Consider the following 17,122-nt stretch of genomic DNA (forward strand, 5'->3'; position numbering starts at 1 on the left):
GAGCCTGGGGAGATGGCAGCTCTGTCCTTACCTGGATCTGGTCCATGTCTCCCCCAGGGAATCCCAGAGGTTTATCTCTTTGGGTGTCAGGTGTCCTCTCAGGAAATCGGTGGTGTCTTTAGAAAGCAGTGGGCTGAGGACAGACGGGGCCAGCTCGGGGCCACCGCAGCTGTTGATGATCTGAGTCACACACAAACCACACAAAGAGGAGAGAACTTGCAGGAAACGGTCAAAATGTCAAACCAGGGACACACAGATGAGCAGGAAGCGAAGACAAAGCTGATCCTTGGATCAGCACAGTCACTGCAAGAAACATCAACCTAAGTCTTTGAAGGAGACTGGACAGTTCAAGGGAACATGAGATTTTTTTGGATTGGAGTCAAAGGAAGAGCTGATCTACAAATGAGCTGTTGTTACAGACGAGTGAAGTGTCAGAAGCTGACACTTCAAAAAATGGAAAGTATCTTGCTATTCCTTTGTGGCTCCTTTTCCAAGTTGGGATTTCTGCTTCCAAGCATTTTCAGTGCAAATACTGAGCCGTATTTGCCTGAAGGTGAGACCAGACAGATTCCCAGTGGGGATTCCAGCTGGCTGCCCCTTTTGTTCACAGTAATGCCTTATTGACCCGGTGGAAGGATTCATATTTGCTGGGATTCCTGTATTTACTTCAAGCTTCAAACCGGATCAGAGGCCAGGAACAATCGGCATCGCTTCTGGAAGTTCCTGAGAAAGCTGTGGCCAGGTGTGAGCAGTTTTCCAACCCTGTTGCACAATCTATCTACTTGTAAGTGTGAACTAGAAATAAAAGGAGTTCCCAGTGAGACCTGGGAATAAGATTTACCAGTTCCAGCGGCCTGAAGAGGAAATGCACCAACTCTGAAGCACGGGGGTTTTGGATGTGCTTCCTTAGTTTGGCCTGAAAAGAGAACGTAAACACAGTTTAACCCTAACCTGAGTGTGCCTTCTCTTTTCTGTCACATGGGGCGAGTGTTGTGGACTGATGAGAAGAGTAAGGGATGGAGGAGTAGGAATCATTCATTTTTATTTTGTGTCCATTTCTAATTCCCAGTGAATTTCAGGAGGGGGGGAATACCCTCTCTGTTAAATCAGTGCCTTTAAAGCTAATTTGAACAGACACAGAAGACCTTGGCTTATTTTGAAAGTCCTAGTGAGGAAGGGCCAGGATTGCTGGTGCTTCTGCCTCTTGCAGGGTTGAGAATCCCACTAGTTCCATGGATGGAAACAACAGGATAGGTGTTCTGAGGGTCCCCTGGCAAACTGCTGACAAGGGAAAGTCTCCACCAAGGTCTTGCCTGGGGCACCCGGAGCTGCCCTGGCCACTGAAAGGCTCCAAATCCAGTGGTATTTGAGGTGAGCTGTGGCAGAATGGAGGAGCAAACACTTGGGATTGATTTACTGCAAGAACTGGGTTTCAGTAACAGCAATCAGCTGAGCTGTGGTGAGAAACCTCTCCAGTTTGTGCTCCCATTCAGCTCCTTCTCCTGTCCTGGACTCCTGGCACTGTTGCCATGGGAGACAGGCTCCCCGCTCCTACCGAAATGCAAAGCATTTGAAATGCCGGAGATGAAACATTAATGTGGAGTGGGAAACAACTGCTGGCAGCAGGGTGACCCAATGAACGGGCACTTCCCAGGGACTCGGCAGCCCCATGGTGAGGAACGTGGCAGGACCCCACCACAGTGTCCCAGCTCTGCTGCGTGCTCCACCCTGGGCTCTTGCCAGGAGATCAGCTGCTCCTTCTGATCCTGAGCAGGCACAAATTAGCCATATTTGCTTCTCAAAGAAAAGGCTGGAGCTTGGTATCCTGCTTTAAGGTTGTTTACAGTCTCTTGGTTTTCCTTATTAATAACTGCCCAGGAAGGAGCTTGTAGGATGTGTTCGCTGGACAAGTTTGGTCACAACTGACAGAATTCCTGCTGCAGTGGTGAGGCAGGGACTGAGCCTGGTTCATTGTCCCCAGAGCTCAGGTAGTACAGGACAGTCAGGCCAGTAAAGCCCCTGCTCAGGGCTGGGAACGAGATCCTGGCCAGCTTTCCCTCTCTGCCCCTCTCTGCAGTCCTGCTGGCCTATGTCATGCCCTGGGGCCACTCTGCCGTTGCTCAAATGGCCAAAATCCACTCATCCAGGAGTGGGAAAGGGAGGGAGGGCACAGGAATTCATCTTAGATGGTGAGGCCTGGAAATTTTCAAGGCAACAAATTGATCTTTGGATAATTACAGCAGAGCAGAGAACACGGTGCCATGGGCTCTGGCAGGGCTGTGCTCAGCTCTTTGTTCTCTCCCAGGTCCAAAAGTGTGACCAGTTCCAGCAGCAGCAGCAGCAGTGACAGCTCAGCCAGCGACTCCTCTGACAGCCAGGACTCCTCTACCTCCTCCGAGGACAGTGACAGTGAGGACAGCTCCTCCTCTGTTGAGAGTCTTTCTGAAGAATGGCTAAAAAGCAAAGGTCATGATAACACAGCAGGCTTAGTAAAGATGCAGACACTGAGTCCTTGAGCAAGAGGTTGCATAGATAACAGAATGTGCATTCAGATAAGTAAGAAGACAGAAACCATACGGAAGAGGAAGATAAGACCACCGTGTTTGCAGATCCCACGGAATAGCTCCCACCAATGAGGAGCTCGACTTTTGCAATATGTATGAGCTAATTAAAGGTACTATAAGTAAGTGTAGTTTTGAAAAATAAATCGAGACTTGCTGAACATGATGCCTTGAGTGCTTGTCTCCCGCGACTCCACCCAACACTCCTCCTCCTGCCCCTCCTCCTCCTCCAGCAGCTCTTCCTCCTCCTCCAACTTCGACTCGGATCCGAGCTCCTCCAGCAGCAGCAGCAGCAGCAGCAGCAGCTCTGAGGATGAGCCCCCAAAGAAGAAGAAGAAGAAATAGCTGGGGAGCTGCAGGACTGGTGTGGAGTGGGGGACAAGCCCCTCCCAGGGGCTGGAGCACACGGCTGCCAAACATTCAATGGTCAACATTTCTACTGCTCACACTTTCCAAGTGTTTTGCCTAGTTGTTCCTAGGACATGGAAGGTATTAAATGGCTTCCTGAGACGTACTGAGAGAGTATTTTTGTGCTTTATCCTTTTATGGAAGATTTTACTTTTTTAGTTCCAAGAAAAATTAAAAAAAAATCTATCATCAGATTCGTTTCCATGAGCTGAAGTCCAGTAACCTGGATGCTTACATGCTGGAAAGCAAAAGCTTTTTATTGCAGGTTATGTTGTGCATCGTGTGCTGTTCCTCTGTTAATGACAGCTTCACTTCCATTGAGAAAATCCTCTCCAACTGTTAAAAGCAGAAGTTTTTCAGCGCTGCTGTGGAGCTGTGGCATAGTTGAAGCTGAATGCACAACGTGTCCCACACAGAGCCTCCCATCTCATCAGCTGGTGCCAAATGGATTCTGTGCTGCTGAGCTTGTGTTCCAATGGCTTTTCCTGATGCTTCCAGGTCCAGTCTTAAGTGCACCATCCAGCTGAGCTGTGTTGGTTTGTTACTGATCAATGGAGTGCTTGTCCTGCCCGCAGGCTCTGGGCTTTTCACTCCCCTGTGGCCTTGGCTCGTGCGTTGGAAGTGTTTGCTGAGACACAGAGTGTTGGTGGTGGGAAGCAGCAGCTCAGTGACTTGGGGCTGCTGCTGCTTTAGGAGTTTCATCTTTGTGCCTTTTTTTTGTCAATTCGGTGTGCCCCAGTGAGACAAGGGCTGCAGTGGGTGTTCTGCAGAGCTCCAGCTCAATATTGCCACGCAGCAAAAGCAGAGAAATAATAACAGCCACAACTGGGCACTGTTCTCACTGGATGCTCAGTAAAAAAGAGACTCCTTGAAATAAAGGGCTCAAAGGAAAGTGTTTCCCTTTGCATGTGTGAAATGCAGGATTGCCGAGTGACAGTCTGCAGAAATTCAGTCATTCTTTGTTTGTGGGAACTGCCCTGGAGAAGGAAGTGAATGCAAAAGCCCCACAAGCCCTACAAAAGCAGATGCAGACAGGCTGCAGAGCAGGGATTGCTGGATGCAGAGTGGGAATTCGTTGTTCTTCTGGTGCATTGAAGCAGTTGCCATTAGGATTTTATTTGGTGATGCAGTCTCCTGAATTTCTTCTTGTCGGAGTGCCCTTTGTGGGGAGGGGGCATCACTTGTGGAAGAATTCTCAAGTATCTTGGTTTAGGTAGAATACAGTAACTAAAGTATTTTTAATAATTTTTATGGAAAAAGTAGTGCGTAGACTTCCTTTGGAATAAACTGTACTTCTTTAAATGTTTGTGCGTGTGTGTCTGTGAGCACTCCTGTGTTTTACAGAACACGCTGCAGACTGTAAATAAAACTACCAGAAAGGTGTTGAAGTCTTGTGGACTGAATGTACCATTTAATGGGAAAGGGAATAAATTATTAAGCAGCAGTTGCTAAGTGGATGCTTCCTGCAAATATCTGAAATCTTTGTGGTGTTTGTGTGCAGGTTTCAGCTGGAGTTGCCCTGGCATTGCCTCCCAGAGGGGCAGGATTGCTCCCCAGGAAGTTCTCCAGCCAGAAGTCCCTCTGGATCCAGATTATTTTTTTAAAAAAGTTTAGTTTGTCTTGGCTTTTTCTTTTTTTCCTGCCCTTTCTGGTTTGTCTCTCCCTGTTCTTCTTTTACAGAGGAACCCCTCCCCAGCCTGGCCAGAGCCGCAGCCTCCTTCATGTGCCGCTGCCTCACTCGCTGCTGCTGGTGCTGGCTCAGGAATGTGCTCAAAGCCCGGCTAAGCAGGAATTGTTCCGGGCCTGCTCTGTTGAATCGCTGCCGCCGCGAGCAAAGCTGCCCCTGCTCCTTGAGGGGAGCGCTCGCTGCAGCCCGGCAGGAAAAGAGCCCAGGAAAAGCCGCGCCCTTTGCAGGAGAAGCGCTGGGAGCAGAGGGGAGAGCGGGAAAAGGCAGCGAGAGCAGCTGGGCGGGCGGGGCGGCATCAGCGCTGATCCCTCCGCGGGCAGGAGCGCATCACAAATAGTCCCTCCGGCGGATCACTCCGCGGGCGGGCGCCATCACCGCTAATACAAGTATTTATAAATTCAAAAGAACTCATTAACACAGAAGAAAGCAAGTATGCTTCATGCTGGGTGGGAAACATAGGGTCTAAGGGATAAGAATTTTAAAGGGGTTTTTTTTATTATTTTTTTTTATTTATTTTTTTTATTTTATGAGAGAACTACATATCCCATGGCACCCACAGAGTTCAGGACGGGTAGAGAGGATGAAACAAACTTTAAAGAGAACCTTAACTGAATTAATAATTGAAACTCAAATGTCATGGGGTAGGTAGTTCTCTCATAAAATTAAAAAAAATTAATATAAAATAAACAACTTTAAAATTCTTATTTTATTATTATTCCATGTTCTTCTCCCCCTCCTGGATGAGGAATAGGGGTCGGTATTTGCGGCTGTGCACTGTAAGGAAATAAACGAGGAGTGGCTGAACCTGCCATCGCAGGTGGCTGTGATCTGGCCACTGGAGGAGAGGGTGCAGTGGATCTGGGTAGGGTACTGCCAGCATGCGGGATGGGTGAGGGGTGGGGACCCAGTGCTGCAACCTCTGGAGGCAGATAATCTGCACGTTCTCTGAGTCGGAAATAAAGGTGACGAACAAAGTCATCCGAACGCTGAAAGCGACGGTGGAAAAATGAGGGATCAGATGCCTGTTGTGGATTTCGAAGCTGTGAAGAAGGCATATGAGAAGTTGGAGTTGTATTGGTTGTTGTAAAAAAAGGAGATGAAGCTTGGGAAGATAGAGGAATGCTTTCTGAAGCTGTGCTGGTCACTATATCCTTCTCACTGAAGTGTTGAGCAGGCATTTGAGGATGAAAAAGTCCCATAAAATCAGCTGAATGTCCCTGAGAAGTTCGAGAAGAATGTGCATGAAATGGAATGTCTCGATGCGAGACGTCACTATTAATAACGCGTGCTTGGTCCTGTTGTGATGGAAGAGGTGTCCACGTAAAAGAGAAAGTCCTCTTTCTGTTCTGGAGATAAAATCGTATTTGTTTCGCTGAAATGGCACGGGAAACATGGTTCAGCATCGTGTGATTGTTGTGATAATCCTCTGAGTGGTGTTATCAGAGTGATGATAGGGGGTACATGCCGTGGTGACACGGCAGCTGTTGAAATGTCTCTGCTGTGTGTCCACGGCTGTGGCTGCGGTGCAGACGGGGGCTGTGTGGACACAGAGCTGGTAGGAGGTGTAGCTGCCGAAAGCTCCTAGGATGGAACTGCAGTAGCCGAACGAATTGCACTGCTGGCTGGAGGTGCTGTGCTTATCGGTCGTATCGGCGTGGCAGCTGAAGCGTCCGTGTGTGGCTGGAGGTGCCGGGCGGGCGGCCGGGACCGTGGGCGGGACCGGGCTGGCCTGGGAAGCGCTGGTGCCGGGCAGCGGGGCCGGGGCTGGGCTGGAAGCGGGGCCGGGGCTGGGCTGGAAGCGGGGGCGGGGCGGGGCGGGGCTGGAAGCGGGGGCGGGGCTGGGCTGGAAGCGGGGCCGGGGCTGGGCTGGAAGCGGGGCCGGGGCTGGGCTGGCAGCGGGGCCGGGGCTGGGTTGGAAGCGGGGCCGGGGCTGGGCTGGCAGCGGGGCCGGGGCTGGGCTGGCAGCGGGGCCGGGGCTGGGTTGGAAGCGGGGGCGGGGCTGGACGCGGGAGCGGGGCTGGGCTGGCAGCGGGGCCGGGGCTGGGCTGGAAGCGGGAGCGGGGCTGGGCTGGCAGCGGAGGCGGGGCTGGAAGCGGGAGCGGGGCGGGGCTGGCAGCGGGGCCGGGGCTGGGCTGGCAGCGGGGCCGGGGCTGGGCTGGCAGCGGGGCCGGGGCTGACGTCCCGGGCAGGGCCGGGGCCGGGCCAGGAGCGGCTCGAGCCGCGAGCGGCGTTGCCGGGGTAACCGGCACTGAGGAGGGGCGGCCGATGCCGCGCCGCGCAGGCGTGGAAGCGAGGGCTCCCGAAGGCGGAAGTAAGGCCGGGATGGAAGCGGCGGGAGTGATGACGTCAGCAGCAGGCGCCGCCGTTCAAACGCGGAAGCGGCCGCGAACCCGGGCCGCGTGGGGATAGCGGGAGGGCCCGATGGAAGCTCCGGGACCGCCCCTGGCCGCGCGCATGGCTCATCTGATGGGAGGACCCCAGGCTCGGGAGGTAGGGACCTGCCTCTGCCTTGCGCCGTAACAGATGGATCGGGCGAGATGGAAACCGAGAAATATTCTCGGCACTCTCGGTTCCTACACTCAGGTGTATTCCTAGTTCCTGACATTCCTTTAAAACTACCGAATTCTTCTCTCAGGTCCCTGGCAAATGGGGCTTTGCAGCCTGGGGGAGTTCTTGCAAAACGGGGTCTAGTGAAGCGCTCTGCAGGAGTGGTTGTGCACCTGAGCGGTCATTAATTGTCTCCTCTAATGAGGGAAACGTGATTAAACTCCCGGTGCTGTGCTGCTGTTGTGTGTCGGCCTCGAGGTGTGAGACAGTCCCTGTGTCACACTGGAGTTGCTTAGTGGCTGGACTGGGACTGGGACAGGTCTTGTTGGTCAGGAACAAAAGGGAAAATTTATCTTTTGGCTTGCTTAATATGTTGGCTTTATTAATGTATCAATGTCAATTGTTGTCATTTGCTGCCTCCTGCACAGTGTGTGTGCAGCTCTGTGTGAGAGCAGACTCTCCCCTGTTGGGGAGTGAGACAATCCTGGAATATCCTGAGCTGGAAGGGGCCCACAGGGATCACCCAGTCCCACCCCCGTCCCTGCCCAGACCCCCCAACAGCCCCAGCCTGGGCATCCCTGGCAGCGCTGTCCAAACGCTCCTGGAGCTCTGGCAGCCTCGGGGCCGTGCCCATTCCCTGGGGAGCCTGGGCAGTGCCCAGCAGCCTCTGGGGGAAGAGCCTTTCCCTGATCTCAGCCTGAGCCTGCCCTGGCCCAGCTCCAGCTGCTCCCTGGGTCCTGTCTGTGTCCCAGGGAGCGGAGATCAGAGCTGTAGGCCCCGATGTGTTCTGACCTCACACTTCTCTACCAGAACAAACCCAGTGCCCTCAGCAGCTCTTTCATGGTCCTTCCACACCCTTCCCCATCCCCATGTCCCTTCTTTGGATGCTGTCAGCTTTGTATCTTTTGTATACTGTGGTGCCCAAAAGTGCCCCCAGGACTCCAGTACAGTTTAACAGCAATGAAAGAAAACAGTAGATTTCAACTTTGATCTCAAAAGCTGTCTCAGGCCCCTGATACTGCCTCGAAATGTCTTTGCAGTTCTTGCTTTATGACTTGTGTCAAACACGGAGAGAGTGAGACTGAGCCCCTGGGGTCAGGTTCTGTGTGAGAAGCCACACAGCAAGCCAGAAATCTTTGCTCCAGATCACCAGAAATTTACAGTATTGAGGGCGGAAATACTGAGAGTTGAGTCTTGGGAGCTGAGCCAGGAAAGCAGCACCTCTGCCATGGGCAGATTTGGCACGTGGAGAGAGCTCGAGCAGCTTGCAAGAGGTCCCAGCAATGTGTGTGTGGAGCTGGGAGGAGCATGAGTTGCAGTGTCGTGTTTGGAGTCCCCCTGGGTGAGGATGTAGGAATAGACTGGAGTTTTTGGTGACTGAGGTTTCTTTTCTGTGGCAATAATTGTTCTTGGCCACATCATTTTGGTTTGTTACTCGCCTGTGGTTTGTTCTACAGGCCTGTTTCCTTTCTCTCCTACTATGGTGTCTCAGTTATCTTCAGCAGAGGCTCAGCAATAACTAAACTTGAGCTTAGATACTTAAACTTCAGTTCAGAGTAGATACACGGAAGAAATCCTTCCCTGTGAGGGTGGGCAGGCCCTGGCACAGGGTGCCCAGAGAGCTGTGGCTGCCCCTGGATCCCTGGCAGTGTCCAAGGCCAGGCTGGACACTGGGGCTTGGAGCAGCCTGGGACAGTGGAAGGTGTCCCTGCCCTTGGCAGGGGTGGCACTGGATGGGCTTTAAGGTCCCTTCCCACCAAGGCCTCGTCTTCCTTTGCCTTCAGTGTCTGCCTCAGAGTTTGTACCCAAACCAAAGTGAGGTTGGTGTCACCTTCTCTAAACTGGGAGAACAGATCACTCCAAGCTGTGGGGAGATGGAGAGGCTGTAGGATGGAGAGGGTGCAGCCCTGCAGACGCCGAGCTGTGGGGTTGCTGCTTTCAACAGCCTCGTTGTTGCTGCGGACACAGCTCAAGGTGGGTCTGAGAGAGACAAACTCTGCTTTTGGGGGTTTGTGTTGATGAGGAGGGGAGGGGAGGTCGCTGCTCTGCTTCTTGTAACTGCTGTGGCAGAGCCAGGAGCCCAAGGCAGGACAAGGGCAAAGCAAACCTCTCCGAGCTCTTGGGTTCTCTTCATTCCCAGATATTCTGATTCCTGCCCAAGTCCAAGTTCATTGTGCTGTGCAGGATGCGAGTTTAATCAGGTTTTAGTGCTGGTTTAGCTGAGTGTTTCTAGGGCTTGAGGATGAAGCCAAATGCTCTGCACTGAAAAAGTGATGGATGTTCAGCACGAGATTCTCTTCAGGAACTGGCACGAAAAGTGGTTGCTGAAGCTGAGGGAGAATTCACAGCTTGGCTGGAAGAGGGAGAAGTGCTCACTGCTGGTCTGTCACTTCATCCTCATGAGTGAGTGTGGGAGCTCCCGAGATTGGCCAGGCTGCAATTTCAGATAGTTTAGATGGGCTGGCCTTGAAAAAATCATATTTTGGTGCCTGGAGCAAAAGCTGAAGGTGGCAGGAAGTGGCAGCAGTGGCAGGGAACTGAAGTGACACCACCCTGAGCTCAGAACTAATTTTGGTTGTGACCTTGAGCAGTCCCTGGGCCACACCAGAGCTTTTTGTGTCACCTGCTTTGGGAGGTTCTTCCTTGCCCGTGGAGAAGTTGGGTCTGGCACAGGTCTGCTGTGGAGCACCTGTGCCACCACCTTTAAAGAGCCACCCTGGAGGTGTCAGTGAGCCCCTCAGTGCCTGCCCAGCCTAGAGCAGGGCTGGGAGGGCAGGGGGCTCAGGGAGTGCTCATTCCTGGTGGTGTTGGAGCTCTGAGCCCAGCCCTGAGCTGGGTTTGTGGCTCTGAGGGCACGGGGAGTGTCTGGAGCAGGCCTGGCCTGGGCAGAGTAGGAACTCCTGGAGTAACTCCTGAGTAAGCCACACCTTCCACGCGAGAGGGAGGCACTCCCAGAGTCAGGCGCTGTCTCCTCAGAGGTGCTTTGGGGTTTAATTCTGTTCTCACAGTGACTCCTCTCACCTGGGAACCCCGTGGTTACCTACAGAGGGTCTGAGGCCTTAGGGATGTAAATATGGACAGGAGGGGTTGGAATCTGCCTATCAGGGAATCTTCCCCTTGCCCAGAGGAGAGTGTGCAGAACTATTCTGTGTGATGATAATGTTTTCATACTTTAGGTGTGAAAATAAAAAATGGGAGAAATCTCGTTTTTCTGGCAGCACGCAAAGAACTTTCTTCTGTGTCACCTCTAAAACTCTGTGAGGGGATGAATACCTGGGAATCTGAAAGAGACATAGCTGGAAAGCATCAATATGAATGGATTTTTCTGCTTCTTTTTGCACTTGAAAGAAAGGTGAAAGTTACAGGCTGAGTCAAGCTTTTACCCTTTATTTCAATCAATTCAGTTATTGCTAAATATGGCTACACACAGGTAGCCCAGGTGACAGAGCTGCCTCCAGCTGCTCCTTGGCCCCAGTGTCCCACGTGGGATGCTTGAGTTATCCACTGAGAGCCCCCTTGAGACTGGAGCACAGGTAAATCTGCCTGTCTGAAGGGCAGGATTGTGTCCTAAGTCCCTCCTCATTCCTTCCTTTCCTCAGGCCCCACCATTGTGGCTTGGGTGGCAGTGGCACATTGGAAAGGCCTGGGGGTGCCAGCTGGGGTGAGAGCTCGGGGTGCCAGCCCAGGCTCCACCAGCACTTGGCCCACACTGGGGCACAAATTGAGAGATGAACTCTTGGAAGCTTGTCCTGAGGAGGATGAGTGGTACCTGCTGGCGAAATTCGGTGCTTTTGCAGAGCTGTGATAAACCCCAAAGTCTTAGACTGCCAACCTACAGCCTCTGCACCGTCACATTCCCCAGTTGCATTTTGTATTGGAATTTTACCTGCTCCCACCTGCGTCCTGCTGGCAGTGCCAGCAGCCCACGTGCTGCCTCTCCTGAGAGCAAGTTCCTGCCTGTTTCCTCTCCCAGCCCCAGCTCTTGCTTCCCTCTGGCAGAGGCAGCTTTAGGTGCAATATCCTGATGTTTCTGCGAGTGGGTTTTGGAATAAACCTACACACGGGATGTTCATGGGTTGCTGCTATGGATTCTGTGAAAGGTGATCAGGAAAAGCAAGTTCAGAGTTACTCAGGGGATTCTCTGATTCCTGCCCATCTCACGGAGCTGCTCAGGGTGAAACTACTACTCCCATGCTTTTTATTTTGCTCCTCTTAGTGCTGGTTTTTCCCCAGGTAAGTCAGTGCTGGAGCAGCCCTTGTGGGTTTATCTGTGATGAGCAGTGGTTGTGTCTGCACACGGAGATAGCAGATTCCAGCTGTAGTGTGCAAACGTCGGTGCTTTGTGCCTTAGTGCACAGCCACATTTGTCAGCTGACAGGGCTGATGCGATGAGAAAACCTCGCACTCTCCAATAACCTGAGCACAGGCACTTCCTGCGTTGTTACATTTAACCAAAGCTCTGATAAAAAATACTACATTAATTTTTCTAATGGAGACCAGATTCCGCATTATCATCATTTACGTTTTTGGATAGTCTTTGATTGGCTCTGGTGGGAAGGGAGGTGAATCAGTATCTTGTACTTTAGGGAAAGATCTAGGGGAGAATTGAATTGTACTTCCTTGGAATTCACATCACCCGCCCTTAGTCGGAGATGTTGATCTTGAGAACAACAAGCAGAGAACAGCCCAGGAAGGGCTGAACGTGACAAAACAGTGCAGAGCATACAGAAATCCTCTTTGCTGTGTTCATCATTCTGTCTTCATCTTGGATTGTTTCCACCCTTCTCCTCCACCTGGAAGTCACAAGCATCCTGCAGTGGCAGGTACTCTGGGTTCTTCAGCCAGGAGTAGTCTAAGAACAGCTTTTGCTGGGAGCGGCTCTGACCTTGCTGAAATCACTGCTGAAACCTCCCCTGACTCTTGCAGTGCCAGAATTTCAGGGTGCCAGTGGTGAGGCAGGGACTGAGCCTGGTTCATTGTCCCCAGAGCTCGGGTAGTACAGGACAGTCAGGCCAGTAAAGCCCCTGCTCAGGGCTGGGAACGAGATCCTGGCCGGCTTTCCCTCTCTGCCCCTCTCTGCAGTCCTGCTGGGCTATGTCATGCTACTATGTTATAGCATTGTTCCATGTCTTTTTTTTTTTTTTGGAAGTAATGCCGGATATTGGCAGTCAGGGGCGATGGAGCGAGGTGAGCAGTGACCGGTGGACAGAATGAGTTGTTACGGCCTCGGTCTCAATTTTTGGAGCAGCTCTAAGCATCCGTTGTTGTTTGTGTGTTTTAGGTGGTCCACTTGCAGGATGTCCTGGCCCTGGATGCTGGAGCGTGCAAGCCTAAGGTATAGGTGTGGTGTACTTCAGTCGGAGCAGGGAGGCTGTGGTTTCACAGTCTCTCAGCATGTTTTGTGTGTTTTTGCTTTGCTTCTCTGCAGGTGCTGCTGCCGCCCTGGGCGTGCCAAGGGCCAGAGGCGAGCAGGTGAGTTGGCATTTAGGTGGGGTGGCTGATAGGCCAGCGGTCTATGGCAGCGTGCTGAGCGTGTCCCTTTTCATTGTGCAGGTTTGTCCTGGCCACCTCCAGAGTCAGATCAGGATTTGAGGTGAGCCGGGGCAGTGGTGTGGAGTAGCCCGGGGATGCTCTTCTGGAGGGCAACAGTGACGTTTTCTGTTTTGTTGTCTTAGGTACCGTGAGCAGGTGTGGAGCTGAAGTTTGGAGAGAGCAGGTAAGCGCTGAGCCTCGGCAGTTTCGAGGGAGGGGGCCTTGCGGAAGGGGTCTCTTTTGGCGTGTGTTGTCAGAGGCTGAATTTTCTCCTTGTTCTCCATCTTTCGCAGCTGCCAAAGCGGACCGTGGGGAACGTGTTGACATCCGAGGTGCTGATGCATTTTTTCTGCCAAGGATGGATTTTGTCCGTTTGTCTTCAGAAAGCTAAGTGTTGGGAGCGGTGGTTGGGAGAAGGGAAAGGCCTTTGGAGTTCCAGGAGGCAATTGGAAGTTAGCTTAGAGGAGAGGGCTGTTGTGGGAGGGCCCCTTGGAAGTAAAGGGAGAGGGTTTCTCCTCAGCATCACCCGAGCCTTTGCTGGGCAGGGCAGTTCCCACCCATCTCTGTCATCGGCCTTTGAGTCTCGACATCATCGTGGATCTTTTTGCCCGAGGAGCTCGCCTTCGGGTCTGGCACGATCGCCACAGTCTCCATTTCACCTACTCGCTGGCGTAGCCACCCGCGGGCATCTTGGCCACTTGCTGGATGGTCAAAGGTAAGGGATCAAAGCTCGGGTTGTCAAGGAATGGGTCAAGGGGTCAAAGGTCAGGGGATAAAAGGTCAAGGCTCGGGCTCAGGATTAGAGGTTCCAGCATGATTTTCCATGGTGGTTCCCAGTGTGGGGACACGGGGTGTGGGGTCAGTGGCGCCGGGGGCGGGCAGGAGCCCCGTGGGCAGTGGCCGGCAGCGGCGGGGACGCCTCCGTACGGTCGCGCCCCTCCAGTGCCAGCAGAAGCCCCCCTGCGCCGTGCGGTGCCCGGCCCCACTCCTTGCCCTCCCCGCCGCTGCCTTCCCGCACTCCCACCGCACCCCCTGCTCCCCTCCAGCCCAGGGAAATGCAGGAAAACACAAAATCATTGAGGTGGAACAGTCACCGGAGCTGCCCGAGCCATCCCCCCGCCTGAAGGCGGCAGCTGCCCAGAGCCAGGGGCACCCAGCAGGATGCAGCTCCTCTTTCCCAGGAGCTGGAGGCAGGGTTTCCCAGGCAGGGGGAGCAGGGAGAATTTCAGCTCCCAGCAGCTCTCTGTGAGTGCTGGATGGACTCTGGGCTGAGCCAGCTGGGAGGTGTGGGTGGTGTTCATGTCCCCAGGAGCTGCTCAAATCCACCTTAAACTCCTGGAATGGTCTGTGCTGGCAAGAACCTTACAGACCATCCTGTTCAGCCCCTTGCCATGGTCAGGGACACCTTCCTGGGGTGTCTGTGCCAGAGTGGTGGAATGGGCAGGACTTTCTCCCTGAGCCCAGTCCCGGGCAAGATTGGGGTTCCCATGGGAAGAAGCCTGTGAGCTGCATTTCCGGAGCTGGGAGCCTCCATGCCCGGGAGTGTTTCCAGTACTGCTCTTTGGCTTTTTCCATAACTGGGCATGATGTTTCTCCCCAGAGCAAGGTGGTTTTCCCTGGATTGTTGGGGTTACACACTGGCTGTTTGACAGCTCTGTTGTCTCTTTGTCCTGAATGGAAGAGTGAGGAACGGGGGATGCTCCCGACTGTCCCAGGGATGTGGGAACAGCCCAGTTCCAGTGAGGAATGTGACGCCCAGCTCGTGGCGTGTGCCCTGAGATGGTCTTTGCTGTTGTTTTGTCCTTAGAGCCTGTTGGAGTGCTGGCCTGGATTTGGGAGGAGCCAAGTAGCCTGGAGCAGTGAGGTTTTTCCTGTCAGAAATCCATGCTGGGGATGTTTTCCCTGGCTGTCCCAAGGGGAAGGAACAGCTCTGGAGTTTTTGCAGCCACAGGCTGGGGATGCATCCCCTGAAAACCAGTTCAGGATCGTTCATCTGACTCTGTCCCTGACCTGTGGCTTCCAGGGAGCCTTCTGGTCTTCTGGATATTCCCAGGAGAGGATATTCCACCACCTGACTTTTAAGCCAGGAATTCCAAACCCAGTAAGTCGGTCACATTCTATGGGAGCTGCCCCAATGGTGGGATGCAGAGGGCACACCCCACGCTGCTGTTTGGGACATTCCTGACTGGAACGGGAGCCAGCTGGGCATTTTGGAGCACTGAGGCCACCAGGGCAGCCTTGAGTGGCATTCCCAGGCAATGCTGAGGCATCCCATGCCTGTGGCAACACATGCCTGATGTGGAGCAGAGAGAGGAAGGGAGAAATTCTGAGTTGATGGGAGGAATGGAATTGGGCTTTCCAGAATGGAATTGCTATAGGTGCTGATGGTATCATGGAATCATGGGGTGGCTTGGAAGGGACACAAAGACCCTCTGGGCTCTGTTATCCCATCCCGTGGCAAAGAACACGTCCAAAACTGCCTCCTCACCCCCATGGAATGGCAGTGGGTGTTGGGAGCTCTGGCTGGAGCACCTGGAGACCAGGTAAGAATAGCAGTGGCATTGTTTTGGCTGCTGCTGGATGTGGTTTTCTCTTGTCAAGATGTTCCTCTGATTGATATTTTCACAGTAGCTTGCTAGGCCTCATTTGAGGATAATTCCAAGAATTTGGAAGTCGTTGGAAAAGAATGAGGAAAAAAGGTGAACCTGATCCAATTCTAGTAATTCTGAACTTCTCTTGCAGCACCGTTCCAGGGGAAAGCTGGTGAAAGGATAAAGATGCAGAGGAACAAGTGTTGTAAACCCCCTTGCCTCCCTGACAAAGCAAACCTTTCTGCAATCCCAGTAAATCTCTTGGAGAAACTGTGGGATCATAAGGTTTCCTAGGAAAGGAAAACTAAGGACAGAGATGAGGAAATAGGCTTCCAGTTAACAATGATTTGATGGAGGTAGGAATGATTCTTGTATGTTTGATGCACCCCTTTTTATTCCTGGGATAATTTTAAATGATTTCTTTAAAAAATCATTTTGATTTGGGAATTCAGATTAGAGAGGAAACGATGCAAAATAAATGCAGGGAGAGATCACAGAATCATCCTGGAATGGCGGAATAATTTGGGTGGGAAGGGACCTTAAGGATCACCTCATTCCATCCCCAGGGTGCTCCAAGCTGCGGCCAGCCTGGCCTTGAACACTTCCAGGGATGGGGCAGCCACGATTTCCCTGGGTTTACGGGCACAAGAGGAAATTTCCAGCAGGAACTGAGGGGTTTCCCTTGCTCTGCCTGGCCCTAGCAGGGCTTTGGGAGGCAGAGGCTGTGGGAACAGGAGCTTTGTCCACTGCCTTGGAGGAGTCTCTGATGTCCCAAAACCCAGCAGAGCAAGTGGTTGTGGTTTAACATCCCGTTCAAAGGAGATGCCAGGCCAGGAACGGGAATGGACTGCAGAGCAGGGATGGTGGCCAGCAGAGGGGTGACTGTCCAGGGGGTCCCAGCAGTCCATCCCTGCTGCCCAGGTTTGGGATGAGCATGCTGGTGAGTGTCCCTGTGCTTGCTCTGCAGGATGAGGAAGCCAGGCCTGCTGAGGAGGAAGATGAGGAGGTGTGGGAGGATGGAGACAACGGCCACCAAAGGCTGGGGAAGGCACAGATCCAGGTAGGAGACGTTGCCTTGCGAGGAGAGGGACTTGTGTGTCCCGTTGGAATTTGGGGCGTGAGGCCAGTGGAACAAAGGCTTTGATTGCATTTTCTTGCTCGGGTTTTCAGGTGCCTTAAGAGAGCTTTGTGAAAATGTCATTATCCCTGATTGAGTCTCTGAAAAACAGGGATTGAAGCTTTCAGAAGGGGCCCAACCCTGCCTGCATGTATCCAAGTGCAGCCCCCACTCCCTGTTTTTGTGTACAGCTGGGATGAGACCTCAGCTGCTGTTACTTGCCAGCTCACAAGTTGTGTAGCTCAGAGCCTCAGCCATGAAGGGCCAGGCTGTGTTTAAAACAGCCCAAGGTGCCAGAGAGCTGGAGTAATTTCCTAGCAGGTAACTTGACTTGGAAGCTGCATTCTAAAATTTGTCCGCATTTAATTGATGTCCCACATGGAGACACCTAAAGAAGCAGAGGTGGGGTGTTCCTAAGAAAAGAGCATCTAAATTCTTTGGTGGTAGAGGGCTTAAAGTCTGAGTGAGGTGCCTTTAGGACACTTCCATTCCAGTATCTGAATAGAATTTAAATGAAGTAGCCAAATCCTGACAAGCTTGTATGAACTCCAAAGCCTCTGCAAGTGGTTTACAGCCAGGGAAGGAGATAAGAGTCTGGAGTCTCTTCCCCAAAACCTGGCTCCTGGTTTCTTTGGCCAGGCATAGGAAGAATTGTGTATTCCCTGGGGCTCTCCTTATG

The 17,122-nt window shown here is 52.7% G+C and overlaps 1 pseudogene across 1 annotated transcript in view; it reads right to left on the reverse strand.

Moving 5' to 3' along the window:
• The window catches only part of LOC309585541 (epidermal growth factor receptor kinase substrate 8-like protein 2), a 76,346-nt pseudogene that overhangs the window by 14,500 nt on the left and 44,724 nt on the right, over positions 1-17,122 (reverse strand). Inside the window, exons 2-3 of the transcript in view lie at positions 842-916; positions 32-180 (exon numbers count right to left, since the gene is read on the reverse strand). The product of the transcript in view is annotated as an epidermal growth factor receptor kinase substrate 8-like protein 2 (transcript). The remainder of the gene's footprint in view (positions 1-31; positions 181-841; positions 917-17,122) is intronic.

The sequence above is a fragment of the Coloeus monedula genome (genome assembly GCF_965178545.1).
Source record: "Coloeus monedula genome assembly, contig: HAP1_SCAFFOLD_67, whole genome shotgun sequence".
Classification (NCBI taxonomy): domain Eukaryota; kingdom Metazoa; phylum Chordata; class Aves; order Passeriformes; family Corvidae; genus Coloeus; species Coloeus monedula.